Genomic DNA, 15,509 nt, shown 5'->3' with positions numbered 1-15,509 from the left:
GATTGCCTTAACACTGGAAAATCTAACCAGGATGGGCCAGGGAGGAAAGGAGGGAAGTCCAAAGGGAAGCGATCAGCTGTTGCTTCCTGCAGCGCCTTCACACGGAGGTGAGAGGCACTGTGAGGGCCTGGCCCGGTGGCAGATGTAGGGGGGAGGGGGGAGCGGCGGCGGTGACGACCTCAAGGGGGCAGCGAGGCCAGGGGTGCGGAGGATGGCGGGGAGGCCAGGGCTGCGGGAAGCTGTCATTTCAATGCAGGGGGGAGGGGGAGCGGCAGCGATCTTGGGGGGGGGAAGGACGTCCATAAAGGACATCCTTGGCATGCGCAGAGCAGCCAGCATAACGCTTGGCTCCTCTGCGCATGCTCGACCGGCCGACTGCTTAACGATGGAATAGAGAATGCAAGTGAGCTGTAACGAGCAGCTTATTTGCATTCCTATTCCTTGATGCATGTCCGTTCCTTACCAATTCGCTAAGGGAATCGGTAAGGAAAGGGCTTTAACGAGTCTTTAGTGCATCTTGGCCCCAGTCCCTTTCCCTGCACCTGGCTCCAGCAGCAGAAGCTCAGTGGGATTCCTTCTTCCCCTGCTGCAACCTGGCTACCTGCAAGCTTGAGCCACATGGTGCTGGAAGTTCGGGTTGTTGTTGTGGACCTGGATCTTCCAGCACCAAAGAGCTTAAGCTCGTAGACAACCAAATCACAGCGGGGAAGCAGGAATCCCACTGAGCTTCTATGTCCCAGGTAAAAGCTCTTGGCGGGCCATAGATTGGACAAACCTGTACTACACTCTGCAGACTGATCTTTCCAGCCTACATCCCCTTGGACCTTAGACTCCTTTTCTTTCCTTGTTCAAGCTTGTAGCTTGGTTAAGCATAGTTAAACTATGAGTCTTCCAACAGCATTGCTGCCGATGGGGGATGGTGCTTCAATATTGTTTTCAATCACTAGGGACAGGCATGCTCCCTGGAGTCCTGCAGAGCTTGCCTGTCCCTCACTATTGAAAATGAGATAGTGAAACAGCACACCCCACTGGCAGGACTGTAGGTGGAGGATTCCTGTACAGTTTAGAGGGAACAGTACTTTTTTTTTTTTTTTTTACCTAGCCAGCCATCAAGGAAGTAACACTCCAGACTATGCCTGAGCTCCTTTTGGGTTCTTACAGCCTGTCCTGCTTCTGAAGCATAGAAACATGATGGGAGATAAAATCCAAAAGGCTCATCCAGTCTACCCATCCACAGCAACCACTGTCTCCTCCTTTCCCTAAGAGATCCCATGAGATCCTACGTGCCTATCCCACATTTTCTTAAATTCAGACACGGTAGGCGATTCCACGCATTCACCACCCTTTCCATGAAAAAGTATTTTCTTAGATTATTCCTGAGCCTGTAACCTCTTAACTTCACTTTATGCCCTCTCATTCCAGAGTTTTCCTTCATTTGAAAGAGGCTCACCTCATATACATTAATGCCACAGAGCTATTTAAACATTTCTATCATATCCTCTCTCTCCCACCTTTCTTCCGGAGTATACATATTGAGAACCTTAGGTCTGTCCCTATACGCTTTATAAAAGAGACCACAGTTGCCCTCTGGATCGACTCCATCCTGTTTATATCCTTTCATAGGTGCAGTCTCCAGAATTGCGCACAGTATTCTAGATGGAGCCTCACCAGAGTCTTTTACAAGGACACTTCACCTCTTTTTTCTTGCTGGCCTTTCCTCTCCCTGTGCACTCAGGCATCCTTCTGGCATTGACCGTGGCCTTTTCTACCTGTTTGGCTACCTTGAGATCATCAGATACAGTCACCCACAAGCATAGGAGCCAACTTTTCAAAATTATTAGGGGTGCTAAGCCCAGTGAAAATAACCCTTCCTTGGACACAAACAAGGAATTTTCTCAATTTTGGGGTGCTCAAGCACCCACAGAGTCGGCTCCTATGCCCACAAGCTTCGCTCTTCTTTCGTATACAAAAGTACTTCACCCCTTATACTATACCTTTCCCTTGGAGTTTTGCAATCTAAGTGTATGACCCTGCATTTTTTAGTATTAAATCTGAGTTGCCAATTGCTGAACCATTCTTCAAGCTTCACCAGATCCCTCCGCATGCTATCCACGCCCTCTGGGGTGTCTACCCTATTACAAAGTTTGGTATCATCTGTAAACCTTAGCCGACAGTCCTTCCGCAATATCACTCACAAAGATGTTAAAAAGAGCCGGCCCAAGGATTGATTCCTGTGGTACACCAGTGATAACATCTTTTTCCTTGAAGCAAACTCCATTTACCACTACCCTCTGTCTCTTTCCACTTAACCAGTTTTTAAACCAGCCAATCAATTTAGTGCCCATACTGAAGGTACTAGTCGCCTGTGCGGAACTGTGTCAAAGGCTTTGCTAAAATCTTAAGTACACCACATCTAGCACCCCGCCCATATCCAACTGTTTGGTCACCAGTCAAAGAAATCAATCAGATTTGTCTGACAAAACCTGTCTCTCGTGAAACCTGCAGTCCATTCCATTATAGAAACCTCATAATCCTCCGCTGTAGAAGTGTTTCCATTAGTTTACTCACCACTGAGGTCAGACTAACAGGTCTGTAATTCCCAACCTCCTCTTTACTTCTCCACTATTGTACAGAGGGAGCACATCTGCCCTTCTACAGTCCTCCGGGACAACTCCAGACTCTAAGGAAGCATTGAAGAGGTTAGAGAATGGAACCGCCAAAGTTTCCCTTGTTCTTTGAGCACCCCAGATGTATCGCATCAGGCCCCATCATTTTTGTCTATTTTTAGTTTAGCCAGCTCCTCACAAACAGAGTCTTCTGGTCTACTGAACATCCATTCCCATTAGCAGTTGTTTTCTGCGGTCCTTCCCCCGGCCTTTCATCCATGAACATGGAACACTATGCTATTTTGGCACTTTCTCCTATCACTTACATAACTAAAAAATGTCTTGTCCCCCAGTTTTACTGTACTGGCTATCTTTTCTTCCATTTGTATCTTTGCTTTCCTGACAGCTTTTCCAGCTTCACTTAGCTTTTCTAGTTATTTTTGCCTGTCTTCCTCTATTTGCATCATCTTGTAACTTATAAACACTAAACTTTTTTCTCTTACCTTTTCAGCTACCACATTTGAGAACCAAAATGACTGTCTTTTCCTCTTACTTTTACATTCTTTTCTAACATGAAGTTTGTCACCTTTAAAAGAGCTCCTTTCAGTTTTTTACACTGCTGTTCTACTTCCTTCAGCTGTTCCCATCCAACTAAGTCTTCCTTAAGATATTTCCCCATCTTTGTCAAAGTTCTTTTGAAGTCTAGAACCTTCAATTTTGAATAACCCTCGTGTGTCTTAATATTGAACAACTCCATCCGGTGACTGCTAGATGCCAAATGATCACCCACAGTAACATCGGAAACACTTTCTCTGTTTGTAAGCATCATGCCCAGAATAGCTATGTTCTGCATAGGTTCCATTACTTCTCTTTTCCTAGCTATCTTGTAAATGTCTTCAATTAAATTTCTACTGATTGTGAGGGAGGCCTGTATATCACACCAGTGTAAATACTTTTTCCATTCTCTCTTTCAAAATTAACCTACAGTGTTTCTTCCTTCCCCCATATGTCCTGCAATTCTGTCACTTTAATATTATTCCTAACATATAATGCCATGCCTCCACCCTTTTTTTCCTAGCCTGTCTTTTCTGAATAGATTATAGGCAGGTATAACTATATCCCAGTCCTGGTTTTCTATGAACCATGTTTCCATGACCGCCACTAAATAACCATTACTGCCTCTAGATCTAGACATTTGTTTCCCCATACGGTATACAGTATAAGGAGGAAAGAAGATGCACAGTACCTAGGTGTAGAACTATTTATTCCTCCTGTTAAAATCATAGAAAGCGACACCCCCCTGCCTAAGACTTGCAGGCTGGCCCATCTTTCATGTCTTAGGAAAAAGAGCAGGTCACATTAGGAGGAGGGAATATTTTTCTTTGTGTGGTCAGGGGGCACATTATTATGTCCTACTACATGTATAAACTTGACACTGTAAATCATTGCCCAGGTGCATCATATCTAATTTCCTCCAAATAAGAACATAGTCACATCATCACTTTCTAAACAACTTGATCATATTTTTCACTGTAGTTAGTTATATATATAAAATATCAGTAGAACAAGAAGCTAAATCCACTGGACAAGAAAGGGTAAAACCCATCCCCAAAGAAAGGAAGCAGTGCCAGTAAAGTAATAAGGCAGAACCTGAATATAAGTCCCTAGTGTACTCAAGAAGGTGAGAGAAGGCTTTTATATTAACAGAAACCAACAGAAAAAATCTACAGCACAAAAGCCTGGTAAAGTTTCAGAGTTAATACAGTCTATCATAGCAAAACACATTGGACATGCAGGAGGTTAGTTTCTTTGCTTCCATAAGAAATATATCCCCAGAGGAGGCAGACTCAGTAATGCAGCAACATCTTTCTGTGCATATTTATCTTTAAAAGAAAATCTACCATGTGGCCAGAAGAAAAACAAAATGATACAGATGTTCTTATAGACTATTTTATACTTGGAAAGATAATTGTAAGGAGAAAACAGTACCAACATCTGAAATTGCATGCCAAAGTTGAAAAAATAAATGCTTTCTAGTTTGCATTGTTCTTTGCAAGTCTGAAAAAATCCTGACCTGATGACCAAGAAATAACATGAATTTAAGAAAAATGGATTATGCTGATTTGGGAAAGGTTTTTCATTTACTTTACTTTTGACTTCGCATTAGGGCTGTTTATTAATTTGTGTTAGCTGTTGATACAGCACTTAATATGTGCTAGCAGTTAACATGCTTTAATGCCCATTTCATAGGACATCGAGATTGGAATTGAGACATCCAGGTTGAGATGTGCTCAATTGCAGCAGTATTTTACAAAAGGCTTCCAAGCACAGATCCTTTTGTAAAATACGTACAAGGATGTACAGGAGAGAATTATGTATTTGCTGGCATGCACAGCAGGAACAATCATTTGACAAATATACAGATGGAAAAAGTGACCTGCGAAATCAGCACTTAAATGTAAGAGGAATGATTCCATGTGTAGCTGAAAAAGTACCACAAAAACTGAGGTTAATTTGTTTTTTTATTTTTCATTTTGGAGGTGCCTAAGTAACAAAAAGAGGGGGGAGAGCTCACCTGCTACCCATGGAATTACCAAAATAACACACAAAGTGAGCTTTTGTATCTGTATAAGTTGAACACTTAAAAAAAGGAAAAAATGGGGGAAGAGACCTCAGAAAGCTGTGGGCACCAGCTGCAAGGCTGGCACAAACAGTCTAAATCCTTCTAACCACAGTTCTACTCTTTAATCATCGGTCAGAAAACCCCCGATCCAACCTCTATGTGTCTTTACGATTCTTATAATTTCTTTTGTTTTTCTTATTGCATTTGTGCAGAAAACTTGGCAAAACAAACACTTTCCACCACAGTGCTGTAATAGTCACTCATACATTCAACTTAGCTGACTGTATTGGACCGTCCGAGGAAGGCTTCTGAACCCGACGGACCCGTTTCACTGTGGGACTTCTTCAGGGGATACTGGATACCGAAGTGCTGAATGTAGGTTATGGTTGGTCAAAACTTGGCAGGTCAGCTGTAGAAAAACAAGAAATTCTTACAAAATTGCGAAAATCGCCACACTCCACAAACCATATTATGCAGTGCCACCAATACTAAAAATAATAAAAAAAGAACTCAAAACATGAACCTCTACAATTACTGCGGACCTTCACTTCTTGCACAAAGTGTCAAAGAAAAATGGCGCCTTTATGAATTAAACACCCACGCATGCGCCACAGGCAACCAATCAAAAGCCCAACAGCTGTCAGCTGAGCGGTCAAAATGGTAATGCAAAACAACGACCGCAAGAGTCAAAATGAAGACAAAATGTGAATAAGAGATGAAAAAGAAAATTAAAATAAAGACATCAAGCAACCAATCTTCGCATTGAGACCCACCGGTTCCATAGACTGCAACCGGAATATCCAACATTGTTCCAATTGCAGCAATTTCCTGTCAGTGTTGCCTCCTCAAAGTCTCTGGACAATGCTGTCGATCACTCTGACTGTGAAATCTTCCAGCGAGTGTTGGTGTTGTGAACAGTGGGACACTCAGGGTGCCCCAACCCTCTGATGCAAAATGTTGTGCCTGTGTTCGTTACCCACCCAGCACCATGCCCCCTGAAATCTCCTCCTGGTATGGATCTTTGTCAGTAAAATAGCGGCTTTCTAGAAATTACCATTTGCATGCATATATGATCTATATATGTAAATGCTGCTATAAACATGTGGAGATGCTTCTAAAATAATCTTAATCTGCTGATTAACAGCTAATGTGAAAAGGGACAGAAAATGGGTGACATGGGTGCCTTTCAGTTAACTTGGAGGTAGTTACCATATGCTGTTAGCAGATAATGCAGTACAGTCAAGGGGCAGTTTTATAAGGGGGCACCTCCTTTTAGGTGACTCTACGTTACATAGTGAGGGCCTATTCGGTATTTGTCTGAGCATGGCACTTTGACAGGTGTCCACAATCTCCCTATTTCTTTCCGATTGTGTAGACGAGACATTCCAATCCACATCAGACAAGTTGAAATCTCCCAACAGTAGCACTTCCACTTTCATACCAATCTTTTGAATATCTTCTGTAAGATCCTTGTCTAGATTCTCCGTTTGTGCCGTGTGGATACAGGTTCCATCTTCTCTTTCCAGGATGATCCATAAAGCTTCATTCTTTCCCCAGGTTCCCCGCTTTTCAGCTGCTCTTATATTGTCTCTCACATACAGCACCACTTCTCTACCTCTTCGGCCCTCTATCCTTCCTAGAAAGATTATGGCCCGGTATAGTCACATCTCACTCAGGGGAATCATGGAACCACGTCTCTGTAATAGCAACAATATCCAAGTTTTCTTTAAACATCAGGGCTTGCAAGTCTTGAACCTTTTTACCTAGACTACGAGCATTTGTGCTCATTGCCTTCCATTTGCTTAGTGAGTTTAGGTGGTTTTCTATATTTAGATGACCTTTCCCTCTGCCATCAAGTTTATTCTGGGGGTGAGTTTCTGAATTCCCTTGTTTCCTTTTGTCATCCCCGCCTTCTAGTTTAAATGTCTAGAAACATATTGTCTGAATTTCTCCCCAAGGATCCTTGAGTGGAGGAGTGGCCTAGTGGTTAGGGTGGTGGACTTTGGTCCTAGGGAACTGAGGAACTGAGTTCGATTCCCGGCAGAGGCAGCTCCTTGTGACTCTGGGCAAGTCACTTAACCCTCTATTGCCTGCCGCATTGAGCCTGCCATGAGTGGGAAAGTGCGGGGTACAAATGTAATAAAAAAAAAAAATAAATAAATAAAAAAAACCTCCATTGCCCCAGGTACCAAAAGAAAATTAGTTTGTGAGCCCTCTTGGGACAGAGAAAGTACCTGCATATAATGTGTAGAGTGCTGTGTACATCTAGTAGCGCTATTGAAATGATTAGTAGTCACAGGAAGATGTAGCCCATCATTACAGTACAGCCTGTTATTTTTCCACATATTACCCCATGCTCCTATGTATCTAAAACAACCTTCTTTACACCAAGATTCAAGCCACTTATTGAAATCCACTGTTTTGCATATTCTTTCCTCTCCCTTCCCCCATGTGGGAATTACTTCAGAAAAAGCCACAGTCTGAACCAAAGATTTCAGTGCCTCCCCAAGCTTCTTGAATGCTTTCTGTGCTGTAAACTTGATATTGTTGGCCAGCTCATTTGTCCCCAGGTGAATTATAACATCAGTATTTGAAGCCTTGCTCTCTTCTCGGATCACTTTCAATATTTGGTTGGTACATCTGATTGCTGAAGATCCTGGAAGGTATTTCACTAGGTTGGAAACCTTGAACTGTGTTTCTAAGTTAATGCCTCTGATTATGGAGTCTCCGAGCAGTAAGAGTTTTTTGCTTTTCACCAATCTGTCATTGTTTGGGGTATGTTTTTTGGGTTGTGCTACTTTCATTGCCTCTGGTTCTGCCACAGTACTTTTTTCAGCATCATAATGATGCAATGCAGCAAAAGAATTTGACAGGGGCAAAGGTTGGAAGGGTGAGTGCTTCTTAATCCCTTCAGAGGGGTGCTGCTCACAAGGGGCACTTTATAAAACCTGGATGTTCAGGGTAGTAAGTCTGACTCCCACATCCATCTTTTTGGACATAGAGATGTTTATTCTCCTTCTGAAATGGGTAATGAGTGTATATTTTTGGGCCCGCCCTAGTCTCACTCAAAACATGCTCAGACCATGTCCATTTGCCATTTGGACATTCTTCAGTTTTAGATGTCCATATCCTGGCTTTGTAAAATTGGAATTTGAAGGTCTGTCTTAAGTGCTGCCGAATGGCACTTCTAAAATAAGCACCATAGTGTACGAATATAGGATTAGACAAATTTATGGAAAATAGGTTACTACATGTATACTAGTTATTATGCTTCCCCTCTGAAATGCTGCAGCTTGATACAGCATGATACTGGACTAGATATACCTTTGGTGTGATCCAGTTGTCAGTTTTTATGTTTTTATATTTTTGTCAGTGTTTAAGCATGCATTCATACTAGTGGAATATAACAGTGTGATAGATTTGCAAAGCACGTTTTAAAGTTCATTTAGAATCTCATCAAGCAGTATATTAATGTCTCCAATGGTACTATTTCCTTTCACACCTCCAAGGTGATTGTGACTCAAGCCTTTAAAGTGAGATCTGCAAACCAATGTATGGCAGATCCAATTAGCTTCACTTGGCCCTAGAGTGTATCATGAACAGTAACAAGGTCTCAAAGGACCATTACTGTTGCAAGCATGATAGTCATTTTTCCTCATTAGCCCCTTTCAGTTGTCACTAAAGCCATATTTCTAGCTTTTGAGTAGTAGACAACAAAAAACATAAAAAACTTTGTATGTAGAGCAGACATTTATTTTCCATAATTCAGATCTCTTTTGAATTCCTTTGATAGTTTTGAAACTTACATGGCTTAATTCATTAACCTTTATACCTTATATAACTCTGAGAATTGTAAATGGGAGCTACAGCTATACATATATTCCCATAATGTTTGATATATATGCTTTATAGAAATAGGTGGTATAAATATATTTGTTTCATATATTGCTCATGTTTTTGAAAAAATTAGTAGCAATGATGTTTTAGTAAATAAATTGCACTTAAACCAAACAGTGCCATCAATGTGCATGTTACTTTTAGGAGTGGGCACAAATGGATGTACAGCCTAGACCTCAGTAACTCTCATGAGCATCTTACTCCACTTATAAAACTTATGTATTTGATCAAAACAGATTATAGAAATAAGCAAGAAGCAAAGAAAAGAGGTAGAGATTAATTGAAGGGATATTGCTTAGACAACAAAACCCATTTAGTCTGCTGGTAATCTATTTCTGTTGCAATGCCAGAGTCTGGTTAATATCTGATGTTATCATTTTCTCTTTGTATCATCTTATTGTTCTTTTCTATTTATATTTTTACAACTAAAGATACTTTGTGCTTATACCATGCTTTCTTTAATTATACATGTGCTATAGCTTCCATGGATTGGGGAAAAAAAAGGTCGAATGAGGGAATGTTGAAAATAGAGTCTCCAGCAAAATGTAAGAGATTTGAAAGATAGGTAAATGAAGCACACTGTACATAACCTTACACTTGAAGTGTTTACATATGCATACCCGCAGAATAAAGGTGCATGCTGTAGAGAAAACTGACTACTTCCTTTAGCTAGTTAATTTCATAAGTCTAATATTTATTTGAAACTTAATTCTACTCTTGAACTGTCATGCTATCAAGACTGGTACTGACTTAGCTAACTAGAATGCTTTTTTGCTGCTTGCAATCAAAAATGCATAGTAACATTACTTAATGATATCTATACTGTGCAGCTTAAAAGAGCTAAAATGGTCAAAGGAAACTTTCCAGATGGCGTTGGGTCACAGTACAAGGAACACACAATTTAGTTTTCAAATCAGAAAAAGCACATAGGAAATATAATAAACTTTCTAAGATAAAACTTCAAAATGTATTTGTGCATAAGATAAAGGGATTATGAAGCCGATTTACGAGCAAACCACCTTCCGCAAACTACTGAAGACCCATCTTTTTGAGAAAATTTACGGAAAGAACCAAAACACATAAAGCCCAAACTCACTGTTCAATAATGCATCATTACAGCCACTCTGAATTTCTCATCCCCCGTAATCTCACCACACTCATACCTTTACTCACAGAAAATGTATACCAAATGCTTTCCTGTCATTATATATTGCCCCTTTTAGTTTCCGTTGTTTCCTTTCCAATGTTTCAATGCTCTTTTTCATTGTTATATTCCTTAATGATACTTGACTTTGTCTCGCATAACTCCCCACAATGTAATCCATAACCGAGTTGTAACAAACTGTATTTCCATTTTTCACAACATATTGTAAGCCACACTGAACCCGCAAAAAGGTGGGATACAAATGCAATAAATAAATAAATAAAACAAGATGATGTTTTGAAGATAGCATAGCATATTGCTTGTGATGCAACATACTTATCAAAGGATTGCATTAAATGCATGTTATGTAATGTATCTTTATGTTAAACATGAGAATCATTTATATATTGTTATGAACTCTCTGTTAAAATGTTAATTTTTCTTGCTTTTAATCACATTACCTCAGCTAAAATAGTGATTGCTTTCTTCAAATAGATTATCTAAAGACCAATTTTGATGATAGGACATGGCAAAAATATAAATTTATCAAAACTAAGGCTGTACCAAATATTCGTATTCGATTTGATTCGGGCCCGAATAGTGCCCCGAATATATTATTTGTATTTGGAAGAATAGTAACTTATTTATTTATTTTGTTACATTTGTACCCCACTTTTTCCCACCTATTTGCAGGCTCAATGTGGCTTACATAGTACCGTAGAGGCGTTCACCAAGTCCGGTAGAGGAACAAATACAAGGTGATGTGGTTGAATAAGGAAGGTATGTTTCAGGCACATTAGGGTCAAAAGTAGGGAAGGTTGTTTAGTGCCCAATACGATATTTGGTTTTGCTGTGTTGCAGAGTTTAGGTCTTTATATTGGGTCGGTAAGGTACGCCTTTTTGAACAGGTTGGTTTTTAGTGATTTCCTAAAGTTTAGATGGTCACAGATTGTTTTCACAGCTTTAGGCAGTGTGTTCCTTAGTTGTGTGCTTATATATGAGAAGCTGGATGCATAGGTTGCTTTGTATTTGAGTCCTTTGCAGTTTGGGTAGTGGAGGTTTAGGTATGTTCGTGATGATCTGGTTCTGTTTCTGGTTGGTAGATCTATGAGGCCTGTCATGTATCCTGGTACTTCACTGTAGATAATCTTGTGGACCAGGGTACAGATTTTGAAGGTGATACGTTCTTTGATTGATAGCCATTGCAGTTTTTCTCGGAGGGGTTTGGCACGTTCGAATCGTGATTTACCGAATATCAGCCTGGCTGCTGTGTTTTGAGCAGTTTGGAGTTTCTTTGTGAGTTGTTCTTTACATCTCACATAGATTCCATTGCAGTAATCTACATGGCTTAGTACCATTGATTGTATTAGGTTACGGAATATTTCCCTCAGAAAGAAAGGTTTGGCACGTTTAAGTTTCCACATTGAGTGGAACATTTTCTTTGTGGTGGAGTTTACTTGACTCTCAAGTGTAAGATTGCGGTCAATTGTAACGCCGAGTATTTTTAAGCTGTCTGAAATGGGGAGGGTGCGGTCTGGGGTGTTTATGGTTGTGGGTTTGTAGTTATTGTGTTGGGTTGAGAGGCTGAGGCAGTGTGTTTTTTCAGTGTTCAGTTTCAGTTGAAATGAATTTGCCCATGAATCCATGGTGTTCAGGCCAAGCTTGATTTCATTGGTGATTTCTGTCAGGTTGTGTGTGAAGGGGGTGTAAATTGTGACATTGTCTGTGTAAATGAATGGATTGAGGCCTTGTTTGGATAAGGCTTGGCCAGTGGGATCATCATGTTGAAAAGTATTGGTGATAATGGTGAGCCTTGAGGTACTCCGCAGTCTGCTTTCCACGGTGGTGATATGTTTGTATTTGATATTACTTGGTATGTTCTGGTGGTTAGAAAACCCTTGATCCAGCTAAGAATATTTCCACCAATCCCGAAGTAGTCTAGGAGTCGTAGTAGTATATTGTGGTTTATCATGTTGAATGTGCTGGACATGTCGAATTGGAGGAGGAGTATGCTTTTGCCTGTGGCTATTTCATGCTTGAATTTGGCCAGGAGAGTGACTAGTACAGTTTCAGTACTAAGGAGGGGGCGGAATGCTGATTGTGATTCATGTAGTATTGAGAACTTGTCCATGTAGTCAGTCAGCTGTTTGGTCACTAGGCTCTCCAACAGTTTGACTACTAGTGGGATGGATGCGACTGGGCGGTAATTTGAATATGAGTAGTCTGGCGCTCTATTGTACTAAATCCTACCAAAATAACATGCAGGGACGCAGCTTCAGGCTGCCTTGCAAACAGGAAATGAGGGCGGGAACAACTGAAACAAAAGCAAAAACAGAGCTTAAAGAACCCTGAACCTGCGTCTGTCCCTACTCCCCTTCACTGTTTTTTTACAACAGCCAGCACTAATGAAGGGGGGAGCCTGCAGCACACTTCCCCCTTCACATAGGAGCACAAAAGACTGAAACTTTTCTTTCTCCCAGACAGTCTTTGCAGTCGACAGTAGCTCACAGGTTCTAAATCTACTCACTTACGAGTCAACTGGGAAATATTACAGCTCAGCCTCTGCACGTACACAGCAGCAGCTTCAGTGCAACACTGAAGTGGCACACGGGCTGCAGCACACGTCCTGCTTGCACTGCGGGGCCACAGACACTGACAGTGGGTACATGGCACCAGAGAGAGAGGGGGGGAAGGGGGTCCAAGAATGAGAGGGGGCAGGGGCTCCAGAGATGACAGATGGGGGGAGGGGGTCCTGAGAACTGAGAGGGGGTCCTCACACCAGTGAGGTGGGGATGGAAGGGGGTCCTGAGACCATAAAGGGGGGAAGGGCATACAGGATGAGGGGGAGCGGCAGCGACCTCGGGCGGGGGTATGGAGGGGGGAGCACTGCCTACGACGACCTCGGGGGGGATTGAGGGGAGGAGCGCTGGCACCCTGGGGGGGGGGGTGGAGGGGTCACCAGCGCCGCTTTGACGAAAACCTTGCTAGCGCCCGTTTCATTTCTGCCAGAAACGGGCCTTTTTTACTAGTCTATAATGAAATACAAATCTAGTATGGTATCTTAAAATAAGACTAGAAACACTGTGTACAGCACTGCGTAAGTCTATTAGTGCTATAGAAATGATTATTAGTAGTAGTAAACACTTCCAGACTATTGTTTGTGTAATTAAACTTGGTTATACGCAGTGCTTTTTTGTAGAAAAAAAGGTGCCGGTACTCATGGGCGGGGTCACCACATATGGCTCCACCCCCGTGATAGTCACACCCACATTAGCCACATCCCTTATACCAGCTATGGCGCACATAAACAGACGTCATTGAAAATATTATACTAGTTTAGGAGAAAAAAATAACGTGATTTTTTTCATCAGAAATAATTTCTGTAAGCTGTTACAGCTCCAGTATACCCAGTGCAAGATAAGACAGCAAATGTAAATTCTCAAATTGAACATATTTCAAACACTAAAATGAAAATAAAATGATTTTTTTTCTAACTTTGTTGTCTGGTGACTTTGTTTATCTATCCATCCCAGTTCTGCTGCTCTCTATCTGTTCCCTTAACTCTGTTTTCAGAGCTTCCTTTCCATTTATTTCTTTACTTTCCTCCTTTCTTCATTTCTTGCCATACATCCATAAGTAAAAGCTGGGTCCTCCTCCATGGAATTGACTGGAGGAGGTATAACATGGATCCAGCTTTTGCCTATTTTCTCCATCCATGTGCAGTTTTTCTCCTTTCTTCTGTTTCCCTCTTCTCCATCCATGTGCATCTTCTTTTTTCTTTCCATCCCTCCATCCATGTCCAGCACTTCTCCTCTCTTCCCTCCCCTGTATCCATATAAAGCAATAATTCTCTCTCCCCTCTTCTCCACCCAAGTCCAGCATTTCTCCTCTCTCCCCGCCAACCCCTCCATCCATCCATGTCAGCAATTCTCCTCTATCTCCTGTTCTCCTCTCCATCCATGTCCAGCGATTCTCCTCTCTCCCCTGCCCTCCCCTCCCATCCCTGTCCAGCGATTCTCATCTCTTCCCTGCCCTCCCCTCCCATCCATGTCCAGCAATTCTTGTCTTTTCCATGCCCAGCGATTCTCCTCTTTCCCCTGCCCTCCCCTCCCATCCATGTCCAGCGATTCACCTCTTTTCCATGCCCAGTGATTCACCTCTTTTCCATGCCCAGCGATTCTCCTCTCTCCCCTGCCCTCCCATCCATGTCCAGCAATTCCCCTGCCCTCCCCTCATGTTCAGCGATTCTCCTCTCTCCCCTGCCCTCCCCTCCCATCCATGTCCAGCAATTCTCTCTTCCCTGCCCTCCCCTCCCATCCATGCCCATCGATTCTCCTCTCTCCCCTGCCCTCCCCTCTCCCATGTCCAGCGATTCTTCTTCCAGCCCATCCGCCTCCCAGCCCATCCTCCTTCTCCACTGCCTGCCAGCATTGGACTCGGCAGCACGAACGGTGCAGGCAGCGATTGAAAGAGGCTGTCAGCATCGGACCTTCCCTCTGCGAGTCCCACCTATGCGGAAACAGGAAGTTGAAACAACATAGGCGGGACTCGCAGTGGTGGAAGCACCGACACTGACAGCCTCTTTCAATCGCTGCCTGCACCGTTTGTGCTGCTGAGTCTTTTAAAAAAAAAAAAAGTAAGTAGGGGACTGAGAGGAAGTGCAGGACTCGCCGGGGGGCAAAAAAAGGTGCCGGTATGCTGTACCATTGCGTACCGGCACAAAAAAAGCATTGGTTATACATCTGAGCTCTAATGTATGATAGTACTATATAGAGATACAGCTATAGCTATAAATGTGTGTGTGTGTGTGTGTGTGTGTGTATAGATAGATAGATGTGTGTGCATCTATGTGTATGTTTATATACTTCCAGCAATAGACTATATGGGGAGAAGCAGTGTCCTTTGCTCTAAAAATCTGTTGTTCCAAAGGGTCCCCTATGAGCATCCATCTCTCAACTTGAGGTTGATCTCCCCCCAAGCATTCCTCTCTGGAAAAAAGCCCCATGTGATCATCAACAAATCTCAGAAATATCATAAGTCTTTTCTGAAGAGCTCCCCTCCAAACATCAGTACCCATCCTGTAGAGGCCCACCCCCTGTAGGTCACATGAGCTTACCTTAACAGTGTCTTGGTGATGTAGAGTAAGACGGGAAGGCGCAATCCCCAGTCACTCCTGCCGATGCCAGTTCCAGCCTCAAAATGTCATGACGTCCATTATGAATCTGGAGCTGGCACAGGC

At 42.3% G+C, this 15,509-nt stretch overlaps 1 protein-coding gene across 1 annotated transcript in view; it reads left to right on the top strand.

Moving 5' to 3' along the window:
- The window catches only part of FBXL17 (F-box and leucine rich repeat protein 17), a 679,280-nt gene that overhangs the window by 381,497 nt on the left and 282,274 nt on the right, over window positions 1-15,509 (top strand). The gene's annotated exons all lie outside the window — the stretch shown is intronic.

The sequence above is a fragment of the Microcaecilia unicolor genome, chromosome 2, assembly GCF_901765095.1.
Source record: "Microcaecilia unicolor chromosome 2, aMicUni1.1, whole genome shotgun sequence".
NCBI lineage: Eukaryota > Metazoa > Chordata > Amphibia > Gymnophiona > Siphonopidae > Microcaecilia > Microcaecilia unicolor.
The sequence above is the reverse complement of the archived record's forward strand: the minus strand, read 5'-3'. Positions and strand labels throughout refer to the sequence as shown.